We start from the raw sequence: 12,507 nt of genomic DNA, 5'->3' as shown, positions 1-12,507 counted from the left end.
GACATGCAAACCCTTTCCTACCAGTTTATCTAGTTAACTGGCTAGCTAGTTAGCTATGTATCTCTTTCCTCAAAGTTCTAATGTCTTCTTATTCTTTGGAGAAGAGATAAAATTTATTTTTATGTATGGCCTTCATATCCACATATTTCCTCTCCCAGAATGTCCTCTTCTTTGTTTTAGCTTGTTTTATTGTCAAAGGTCATCTATAGAAGAACAAAAGAATGCTTTACTATATCGACTAATGGTCTACACAGCTCTCCACTACTAACATTAGTGGAAACTTAGTTCAAACACACAGAAAAACCCTTTAGGAATTAAGCTTAGAAAGGAACAGATTTTATATTAAAAGAAACCAAACATACTTTAGAAAATTAATGTACTAATCCAGAAAAATAACTGGCAAAAAATATATTCCAGTTAACAGATCGGACATTCTGTTATCTCAGAGCACCAATGATATGAGAATTTGTGGTGAAACCAAAACTTTCATCTCCCAAAACAAACAAAAGAAATAAAAGTATTTATGCTTGAAAAAAGAGCTAAACACAGAAACAGGAATGTCAGACCAAATTCCATTCACTTGGTGACTCAGACGGTTTCTTTGGCCAATTCTCAGTGCTAAGATATATCAGGTTTTGGTCACAGTTAAGAGGCTGGTACTTTCAAGCCGTGATGTTGTAAGCAGATTTCTGTTCCAATAACATAGAATAATGTGCTTGACAAAAGCACCTGTGTCACTGTAATTGGAACACAATTCACCTAAATTCTGAGAGCAGCTTAACTATTCTAGCAACCACACCTTAGCTTTGTTGTAGCTTTTCCCCAAGGATGTCAGACCACACTGCCCCCTCTCAGAACTACTTCATTTATACTCTTATCTGGTGAATCAGTTATCCATGTTGGCCTTATATTATAAAAAAAAGATATAAAAAGATAATGAGAGAATCTAGTACTTTCTTTGTTTTGGGATGGTGATGGATTGCTGGTTTAATCTGTAATGTTGTATGTGAATGTGTATATGTGTGTATACCTTCTCCACACCTACTCACTCCCAAATGCTGCCTTATTGATCTAGGAGAGAATGCTGTTGTAGTAATTCTTAAATCAAAACTCCAGTGAAGATATCCTGTCACAATCAAATTAATGTGAAGCATTTCTATCTAGGGTAAGAACTGACAAAGAAAAACAGATTAGGATCTTGGTAGTGAAATTCTTGATGTGTTTCTTTGAGCCAGATTTACTGAATATTTGTCTCATTCTTCCCCTCAACCATCACCACCCACACAGACAATTTATCATCATAAGCTCACTGCTGAAATAGACATAAAACGTTGGTGTTAAATTCCCACAGTATTCAAGAGTGACCAATTGAATTGATTGAATTCTGACACTTTGAGGTCACTTTCTTATAACACAAAAAAAAATAAATTATTAATATGGATATAATATTTTCATCTCTTTTAACTGTTTTTTCTCCCATAAGAATTATGAAAGAGAAAAAAGAATATGCAATCCTCTCTAATAATATCTTCAAAACATTTCATATGAATTCAGGCAAGAAAAAGTATCCACAGTCATTATGACTTTTTTTGGAACCCAGTTTCCAAATATTCCTGTTTCCTTACCATTTTAATGAAACTATTTGATCTCAGATCACAAAGACCCAAAAATTGTTTGCCTTTCACATCACAAAGCTGTATGTAGATAGGTTTATTTTAAGTGGGATTTTAAAGTTTATTTTCTTTTTCCTAGAGAAGGCACATCTGCTACTTCAGCAAGATAGAAACTTTAATAGATAAACTGATAATTTATGTGAGCCTTTGTGAACTTTGGCTTAACCTTATAAACACATCATTTAATTAGCAACTACATTATCTCACCTAGCCGAAGCTGTCTTCAGGTGGGAGGGGACTTTGTAGAGAAACACATTACTAGAATATTGAATTTGTATATTTGTCATGCATGTTTTTAACTATTCAGATAACTTTTCAAAATATCTGTTTTATTGCTTTCACTGAAGTATTCATGTTAGAGAACCTCCACAATGTAATGAATGTTAAGCTGTGTTTTGAAGTGTAATTAATTTACAATGTTGTGTTAGGTTCAGATATATAGCAATGTGATTGAGATATATACACACACACACACAAAAAGATATATATACACATAGATAGATAGATAGATATGTGCTATATATATGATATATATATGTATATAAGTATTCTTTTTTCAGATTCTTTTCCATTATAGGATTATTACAAGATATTGAATATAGTTCCCCGTACTATACAGTGGGACCTTACTGTTTATTCTATATATAATAGTTTGTATCTGCTAATCTCTAACTCCTGATTTATCTCTCCCAGCCTTTCTTCTTTGGTAGTCATAGGTTTGTTATCTATGTCTGTGAGTCTATTTCTGTTTTGTAAATAAGTTCATTTGTATCACTTTTTTATATTATACATGTAAACAATATCATATGATACTTGTGTTTCTCTCTCTGACTTACTTCACTTAGTATAATAATCTCTAGATTCAGGTCCATCCATATTACTGCATATGGCATTATTTCTTTTTTTTTTTAATGGCTGAGTAATTGAATATCAGACTATTGAATCAAGAGAGCATACTCTAGTCTTCCATAACTGCCCCAAATCCTTGGAAATTATAGAAAATGAGCAAATGAATCTGTAATGACACTCTGAAAGAAAAAATGTGCCCTAATTGAGCCAGGAATTAGGAAGTGTTACAAAAAATGAGAAAAAAAAAGAAAAGGATCTGATTAAAGGAGAAAACCATAACTTAAAATACATATTGAATGAGGCACTACACAAAGGTATAGGTACTGAACACAGGAATCAGATGGGGCTCTGATGTCCTGCTGTGGAGACTGCCAAGTAGGTGAGTGTCTCACTGCATTCAGCTTCTGTGTGGGCACTTCTGCCCTTAGGAACAAGCAGTGAATGTGAACACTTGGAGAAGCAGGGCGATGCCAGGTGACTGGACACCTCAAGGATCCCCATGGTACTGCCCACCCAAGGACACATCTGCTCTCATTGGTGGGCATTTTTACACCAAAACTAAGGGTGAATAGTGGATACAAATCTGAGCAAATGATCTGGAATCATCAAATCTAAGGAAAATCTGCTCCATAAAAATAATTAATCAAACTAGACAGCTACGAGCTGAGAAAAGAGAAGTAGCAGAGTAAACAAATGGAGATTTTATGAGAATTATAGTTAATGTCCTCAGAGAGATAAGAAAGCATACTGTATTTGTTAAATTAAAACAGATTTTATGGAGGAAAAAATAGAGATGTGGAAAATGAAACTGTATGATTGTTGAAACAAATTTAATGGATTTTTCCCCTGAATATGAGCATAGGCATAGGTAAAGAACAAATTGATGAGCTGGAAATTTGAGTTTTGAAGTGTTTCTAAAACTTAGGATTATTGTATAGTGTATATACTATACTATAAAGTATAGGGTGAAGAATAGCATTTATAACATTAGAAATAATAGGAATTCCTAAAGGAGGAAGGGTCAGAGGGAATATGTGGAATGAAATATTAAAAAAAAAAAATCGAAGAAAGGTTCCCGAAACTTAAAAAAGAAGAAAGAAGAGACATAGTTCCTATGAATGAAAATGTTTAGCAAGATGGATGGAAAAATATCCGGTCCTAGACCATAAGGGAGAAACTTTAGAACACAGTTGAAAGTGGAAATCTTAAATCTTTAGATGAGTTTCATTGTGCTTTCCTTGGTAACACTAAGCATAAGTTTAAAAAAATGAAGCAGTTATCTTAGTGTTCTGAGAGAGGACTATTTGGAACATAACGTTCTCCTCCAGACAAATATGATTCAAGTATTGGAGAGAAATAAAAAGCTTTTCAGACAAAAGGGTTCAGAAAGTTTACTACTCCTGAACACTCTCTGAAAGAATTACCAGAAGATGTACCCATAGATGTTAATCCAAGAAAAATATGATAGATTAAAGAAAGACTAGTGAGCAAGGAAAAAAGGAAAGCTTGTAGTTCAGACTGAAAAAAAATTGATTATTAAAATATTTAAATCAAAGTTTGTAGTTAAAGCCCAGATGACCTCAATATGAAAGGTACAAAGGGAAACTGACAAGAAGAGAAAAAGAAGGAATTAAAATACTGCCAACATTCTTTACTTGCTTGGAGTGAAAATATAGGTCTTGGATAACTCTTAATGTTAGTAGGAAGCTTTAAGGGTAAATAGGTGTGTTAAAGAAATTATGTTAGCCGTATATAGGCTACATAACTTCTAAAGCGTTAGCTTAAGAGAATAAAGAGAACTTAGTCCACAAATGCGAGGAAAGTGACAGAAAAATAAACAAAAAACAAGGTAAATAGAAAACAGAAAACAGTTTGGCATGAACCAGTCTAAGATCCCCTGGAGAGGAGAATGGCTACCCACTCTAGTATTCTTACTTTGAAAATTCTATGGACAGGGGAGCCTGGTGGGCTACAGTCCAGGAGATCACCAAGAGTCAGACACGACTGAGCGATTAATGTTTCACGTTTTCAATCTAAATATATCAGTGCACAATAAACTTGAATGAGTTATGTTCATTTATTAAGTGAGATTTTCATAGTAAGTTTTAAAAAATCAGCTATATATTTGCTATTTATGAAAGACTTAAACTAGAATAACATAAGAAGTTGAAAGTCAATGAAGAAAAGCTAATATACCAGATAAATGCAACAAAAGAAGCAAGGAGGCATATTAATATCAGGTATTCAAACCCTATAAGATAAAATTCAGATTTAAGCAATAAAAGGACTAAAAAGGAATATTTTATGCAATAATATATGAAGAGCACTTGCACAGTGCATGACATAACAAGCAATCAAAAAAAATTAAAAATTGGTTGCTGTTCCAACTGTCATTACTGTTGAGAATAGGATATGACCAAAGTGGTATTCAAAAAGAAAAATTATACTCACAGAAACTAATAAGATATAAAAGAAACACAAACAAAATTAAATAGTCCAATGAAACTTAAATGAGATTCTCTAAGTAAACTAGTGGGAGGTCATTTTAAGAAAGACAGTATTAGTTAAAATGATAATTGGATATATTTTGAAACCACGGAATTGCTAAAATAGATCAGAGTTAACTTGTTTCAAGCTGTTAAAAGACTTATTTGTTCAGGTTTGCTTTTGATGTGGGTTCTAACATTGCTTTCTATTTAAGCAAATTGTTTTTCTATTTTAAAACATAAACAGTAAATTTTCAAATAATAAAAAATAAGTTCATGTGATTAGGTATGCCAAAATTGTTCTGGAATTCCTTGTTGAATTTGCAGCACATTTTTATCTTCACTTTTGGCACTGCCATTCTTGAATTAATACCCTCTTCCCCCTCCAAACTAGCTGTCCACGTGAGCATCCAGAATACAGCAACGATCTTCCTCTTCAAGAAAGGACTGTCTTTACTGAAGTCACAGAAAAAAGAGAATGAAATCTGAATCTTAATTCCTCACAGCTTGGAACAACATTAGACCACGATAGGATTTTTCTGTAACGGTGTTAGAAGAGGCTGCTGGCACTGAAATGCTCAGATGCCCACTTCTTCAGCATGTCTTTGTTCTCCATAGTCTTTCTTCAGTAGTTCACCTGCCCACATTGACCACAAGGCACTCCTGAATATCTAGGAGTTTATATGAAGGAGAAGCAGAATTCTGATACCTCAAGAAACATAGCTCAGGGTTATCTATTAATAGAACAAACACATCTAGGAGCATTAGAAAATGGAGAATTTAATTCCTCAGCCCCATAAATTATGCTAAATAGTATAATTATTTAGTGATGTATTTTGAAGTATGACAACAAAATAGTTACTAGTTTGGCATATATAAGAAAATATTATGTGACCCATTTTTAAAGAGTTAATAATAATCTGGGGGAAGTGTATATTATTAATGTAAGTGAAAAAAGGCAAAATTCAAAACCATCTATATAATATTTTCATGACCATGTTGAAATACACATATAAAATATTAGAAATATAGTAAAATATTAATTGTTCTTGTCTTCCAGTTTTACAATAATGAGAATATGGCTGTCATAATAGAAATAGATGAAATACCCAGAATTCCAAAACACTAGCAAGACATAGAAGGGATGCTGGAGGGCAAACAGAGAGAGTAGTCTCTCAACTGCTGAACTGAATATTCCCAGTTCCCTCCAACCTCCAGTCTTAACACTCCCATTCTGCTAGCATCCACACCCTATTAAGACAATTGCTTTATAAATTTGTTCTGAAGAAATTCTTTCAAGAAATACATTTTAAAACATCTCATCAAAGATAACAGAAAAAAAATTGAGCAGAGAAAATGTTTTCCTCAGGTCAGCCATAACTTAGTCTCTGATTAGGTAGGAATTTATATAAAGAGACCAAAATACAAAGTATTAGTTATATTTTTGAATGTCATTGCTTAGAAAAGTGGGTCATAACTGCAACTGTCTTTTAAGTTTCAAAATGTCTTTCAAGATGTCTTTCTTAAATTTCAGTGCTATTCACTGGAATAAAACCAAGAAAAAGGCAATATAAACTTAAAACAAATTTATATTGGCTTCCCCTTCTGGGGAGATAATCCCAAAGAATGCTACACAGATCCTTGAAAACCTAAACTGCATATAGGCCAACAAGAACAATCTCCTTCCGTGTCAGTTGATGTTTTTACTAAAAATTGGCCTTAAAGCTATTTAAAACTCTTCAGAACAGTTTGAGCATCTCTTGCTATTTTCTACAAATTCTTCCCTCTATCCTACCCAAAAGAATTATGTTACCTCTGGCTTAGGATCCTTTTCACAAGATGCTTATAAAGCTCCAGAGGGATTTTATTTAAGCTTATAATTCAGGATAAGTAAATCAAGGACAGATTGACAGTCTGAGTTAACATTGTATTAAGTGGGTCTCCTTTTTTTTTTTTTAAACAGGAACGTTCATTATTATTAAAGCAAAACCACTTGACCATTTAGATCACATAAGTAATAAATTTAAATGCCCAGATAGGGTTGTAACCCAAATCTTGGACTATACAAAAGACCCACTGATAGAAAGTCCAGTTTTGTTTCAGCTAAGTATCTCCTTGCTTAAATTGATTGATTAAGCAATTACATTTTGCATGTTGTACTGCAACTTTGTGCAAGATTGCTGCTCTACTAATTGTAATATGAAAAAATACTCATTGTAATTTAGAAGTTCATTTGAATTGCCACTTTGACTTATTTTAAAACAAATACAGCAGTACATTTTATGGGGTGGTGGGGGGGGTTGGAGAAAAGGAAACTAACATTATTTGAAACTGTAATATGCCAGGCGATACATCTTTTTCTCTAAACATCTTCAGTCTAGGTCATATTTCTGTTTTATTGGTGAGAAAGCTGAGTGTTTTCTACCATTCTGAAGCCAATACTCTTTACTAATGTTATTCTAACAAGAGTGTAAATAAAAATAATTCATGTAATAAAAACCTAAGACAAAATTGAATTTGAGTGAAATATAGCAGAACCAATTGAAGAAAAGAATTTTTAAATGCATTGTATACAGGAAAGCCTTCAAAGAGAACTCATCCTTTACCTTCACCTAAGCTGTCATGCTGGAGGAAAAACCTATAAATGCAATGAAGGTGGAGAAGCCTTTAGTCAAAGTATACACCTTGCTAGACCTCATAGGACTTATGCTAGAGATAAGCCTCATGAATATAAATGAATGTGGAAGAATCTTTACCTATGGCACATTCCTTATTAAATATCAAAGAATTCATCCCAAATAGAGACCTTATGGATGTAATGAACTTATTCAATCTCAGAGAATTTCTAGTAGATAAAAAAATGTTATGAATCTGGTAAATGTAGGCTCTTATAGCCAGGCTCTATTCTATATCTTAGTTCAAGCCTCAAGTCATCAACTTTAGATGGTTTAATATATTCTGGAAAATATAATAAAACAGATCTTCATAGTTCATGTGAAAAGTTCCACTACCTTTTAGAGGCTTTTGTGCCAATATTTGTAGGGGGGAAAAAAGGTATTTAAAATATAAGACCTCTGTTTCCTATGTTCATATTCTTAGTATTTTTATCAATCTATGATGAAATAATTTAACTTTTCATTCTGAATTCTAACATATAAATTGAATGTTTTTCTTCCTTTTTCTGAAAGTGATTTTCCTTTTGCAAAAGAAAAAAAATGTGTAAAGTAAAAATTAAAAGTCTTCCAATGTGAATCCCACTCTTCACTGTTAAAATGTAGACATGTTTTCTGGTATATATTCATTCAGAAATTTTTCTATAACTATACAAAAATACTCTCTAGAGTGACATTTTCCTTACTAAACTTGATTTTTTAAAACTTAACAGTATATTATGAATGTCTCTTCTAGTCAGTGAATACATATCATTATTTCAGAAAGGCACTGTACCAATTTATCTATCTGGACCTCTGTTGATAGTCAAAGAATATTGTGATAGATTTTTTGTATGCTTGTTAAAGTATTTCTGAAAGAGAAATTTCTAAAAGAAGAAAAAGAAATTAGAGAATCAGATATATACATATACATATATATGTGTATATGTAATTTTCATTTTGATAATTACTGCCAGATTGCCCTTTGAAGAATATTCATCATTCTTTTTTGAGCTTATGAAAAAAAGTATTCTTAATTTCAGCTTTATTGAGATACAATTGACATATAAAGTTGTAAGATATTTGAAGTGTACATCATGTTGATTTTATATACATAAACATTGTAAAATCTAGTTAACTAACATATCTATCATCTCACTTTTTTTTTGGTTATAATATTTAAGTTTTACTACTTCATATCATTCTTTATTTTAATTTTTATTGGGGTATTGCTGATTTACAATATTGTGTTAGTTACAGGTAGGTATACAGCTAAATGAATCAGTTATACTTTCGTATCATTCTTAAAACTATTAAAGTGTGAGCTGATTAAAATGTAATTATATTCTCAAAGCATTCCAAAGCAGCTAATAGGGAGGATCACTGGCTTTCCAGTTAAAAAAAACTTCTTTAAATTATTTTTGCTTACAAAAAGAATTCTCTTTTTGATACAAAAAGTAGAAGGATATACACTAAAATATAAATTAAATATTACTTTGCCCTCTTACCTCTAAGGAACAAAGTTGCCTTAAGGCATTTTATTGATTATTAAATTTTTTTTCGTATTCCAACTTTGCCCCATTCTATTATAAATAATAGATACCAATGTATTTATAATAAATAATGTAAGGAATGTTTTTTTAGAATTAGCCATCAAAGAATAAATATAAATTGCTATGTTGTAGAGAGTTCTTTCCTCTAGGCAGACATTCCTTCAAATGCAGCTCACAAAGAACCATGTTTCCTTGGGGAAAACAATTTAAACTGTAGAGAAGTAACACTCCTTTTCAGGGAAATTGCAGTACCATCGAAGATATTGCTAAAACTATAGAGCACTGTAAATACCCCTGCTGGACTCAAAGATTTGGTTATGTTCATGAACAAGATGTGTAAATGAAAAATTCAGCATGTTAAATGAGACTATATAGCAAACAGGATATGTCTTATAACTTATACTGTTTTTATATTATAGTATAGTTTGGATTTTATATATTTCTTAATGAGAAAATTAAAGCAGATTGGGAGGAGTGTCATGTATAAGTGTATTGGAGGTTGCAATTTTAGATGTCTAAGGAGGGCTTCACTGAGTCAGTGACATCATCATAAATATCTAAAGGAGATTAGGGAGTCAGCCATGCTGGTTGGGCAAGAATATTCTCTGCAGAAAGAACATCAGTACAAAATCTCTGAAATACTAGCATCTCTTGATTCAAATGGCATTTTCACGCCCATAAACATACACTGACAATCAAATTTGTCATAGTTCATAAAAAGTTATATTGTCACAGAAAACAAACAAAAAAAAAGATTTGGTTATGTCATAATTTTACTTCATGTAATTATTATATTGAGAGAGTCAGAGACCATGACATTTTTGTAATTGGAAAATACTACAACTTTGCAACCTGACCGAGAGGGATTCTGAAGTCCAGGCAGGTGTCTATCAGGTCCCTCAGTAGTTGATTCAGCTCTGGGACCCCCTCAAGGATACTTTGCCTCCAACTAAGCTCGAGCCAGTGTTTATACAAATTCATGAAAGAATGAGCTTGTGCCATAAGAAGCACCTACTGAATTTTTAATGAATGAAAGATAATTTATTTAAAGCAGTGAGAATTTTACAAAGTGATTTTTCAGATTTCTCTCCACTTTGCTCTTCAAAGCTGACTAAATTTTCTTTTTCCTTTTATTGTAATATATATTTGTATATATCTTTGTATTTATTTATTTTATTGTATATATATTTGTAATGTATTTATTTTAAAGAAAATAACCTCACTTTTGTTATCTTCATATATATTGGGAGAAATGAAAATTAGAATAAAATTGAATATGTTTTAAAAAAGATTAAAAAGAAATAATACAGCCTAAATCATGTCTCATATAGCCCTCTCTGTGGTAGAAGTCATGAAAACAATTCATTTAGATTAAAAGAGTTACTTAATTACAACTAATAATTAAGAGAAAAAGACTGCTAATTTCATTTCTCACTTGAATAAAACGTTCTTTTAGCCTGTGACAATTCCATCTTTTCCAATTTAATCTTTCATTTTGAAAATACTCTAAAGCAGATGGATGCCTAAAAGGAGTCATCATATGCATCATTTATAACCTTAACTTGCTTTGTGGATCAGTAGACTGAGTGGCTTAATTGGGATAAATGGAGCAGGTAAAAGACCAATGAACCAGTGTGAAATTTTCTTGTATGAGTGGAGAGAGGTTCCTGGTATATACAGTAGTCTAGTACTATTAGGAACTGCTTTTCCTTAAATGATTGATATAATCTGTTAAAATACAAAAAAAAAAAAAAAAGTTAACATACTCTAAACATTTTGGTCTCAAACGGTTCAACATAATTGTCCTGGCACAGTACCCTTCTTAGAACTGCAACTACTAAAATAACAGTGAACTAAGAAACAGAATATCTGTCTCAATTTCAGAGCCAAACAGGCAGTTGGCCTTAGGTAAGCCACTTATGTCTGTGTGTCCCAGTTTCCTCTGTAGGCAAGTTAGTTGTGTGAAAAGCAATGGCCAAATTAGACACGAGCAGAGATAAATACTAAGGAGATACAAGAGTTTTAAAATAGTAAATATTTTTATTCTTTTCTGCATATTTAAATCTTATTACCTTTCTGAAAGCTTGCTAGACTTTTGCCAGGTTGTTTGACTTTTTATTCTATAACTATTTTTAATGTGCAAAATACCATACAAGTATTTATAATGTTATGGTACTATCTTTTATGATTTCCTGTTTCCTTAGTTCAAATTTGATCCCCAATCTCAACTGTTTAAGTGCTTTGAGGATAAAGGCTATTATGTAGCAGATAAAATATACATGTCATGCATGCTAAGTTGCTTCAGTTGTGTCTGACTCTTTGTGACCTTTGGACTGTATTCGCCAGGCTTCTCTGTCCCTGGAATTCTCCAGGAAAGAATACTGGAGTGGGTTGCCATGGCCTCCTTCAGGGGATCTTCCAAGCCAGGGATCGAACCCATGACTCCTAAGCTCCTGCATTGCAGGCAGATTTCTTACCACACAGCCACCAGGGAAGTCACACTATACATAGTATTGATGAAATTTTTCTCCACAGAAAAACTATAATAGTGAAAGGAATGTGTTTAAAACTTTGTTTAGGAGCTTCCCTGGTGGCTCAGTAGTAAAGAATCAGCCTGCAATGCAGGAGATCTGGGCTTGATCCCTGGGTCAGGAAGATCCCCTGGAGAAGGAAATGGCAACCCACTCCAGTATTCTTACTTGGAAAATCCCATGGACGGAGGAGCCTGGTGGGCTACAGTCCATGGGGTTGCAAAGAGTCTGACATGACTGAGCGACTAACACTTTCACTTTCATTTTCATTACGTAAAACCTGTAGTGCCACATCCTTGTTGTTGCCGTTCAGCTGCTAAGTCATGTCCAACTCTTTGCGACCCCATGGACTGCAGCAAACCAGGCTTCTCTGTCCTCCACTATCTCCCAAAATGTCCTCAAATTCACATCCACTGAGTTGGTGATGCTGTCTAACCATCTCATCCTCCACTGCCCCCTTCTCCTTTGCCTTCAATCTTTCCCAGCACCAGGGTCTTTCCAGTGAGTCTGCTCTTCACATCAGGTGGCCAAAGTATTGGAGCTTCAGCTTCAGCACCAGACCTTCCAATGAATATTCAGGGTTGATTTTCCTTAGGTTTGACTGGTTTGATCTCCTTGCTGTCCAAGGAACTCTCAAGAGTATTCTCCAGCACCATGGTTCAGAAGCATCAATTCTTCAGTGCTGAGCTTTCTTTCTGGTCCAACTGAATGCAGAGTTCCAGAGAGTAGCAAGGAGAGATAAGACCTTCTTAAATGAACAATGC

At 33.2% G+C, this 12,507-nt stretch overlaps 1 protein-coding gene across 4 annotated transcripts in view; it reads left to right on the top strand.

Moving 5' to 3' along the window:
- The window catches only part of RELN (reelin), a 523,209-nt gene that overhangs the window by 312,937 nt on the left and 197,765 nt on the right, over positions 1 to 12,507 (top strand). The window lies entirely within an intron of this gene.

The sequence above is a fragment of the Cervus canadensis genome, chromosome 3, assembly GCF_019320065.1.
Source record: "Cervus canadensis isolate Bull #8, Minnesota chromosome 3, ASM1932006v1, whole genome shotgun sequence".
NCBI lineage: Eukaryota > Metazoa > Chordata > Mammalia > Artiodactyla > Cervidae > Cervus > Cervus canadensis.
The sequence above is the reverse complement of the archived record's forward strand: the minus strand, read 5'-3'. Positions and strand labels throughout refer to the sequence as shown.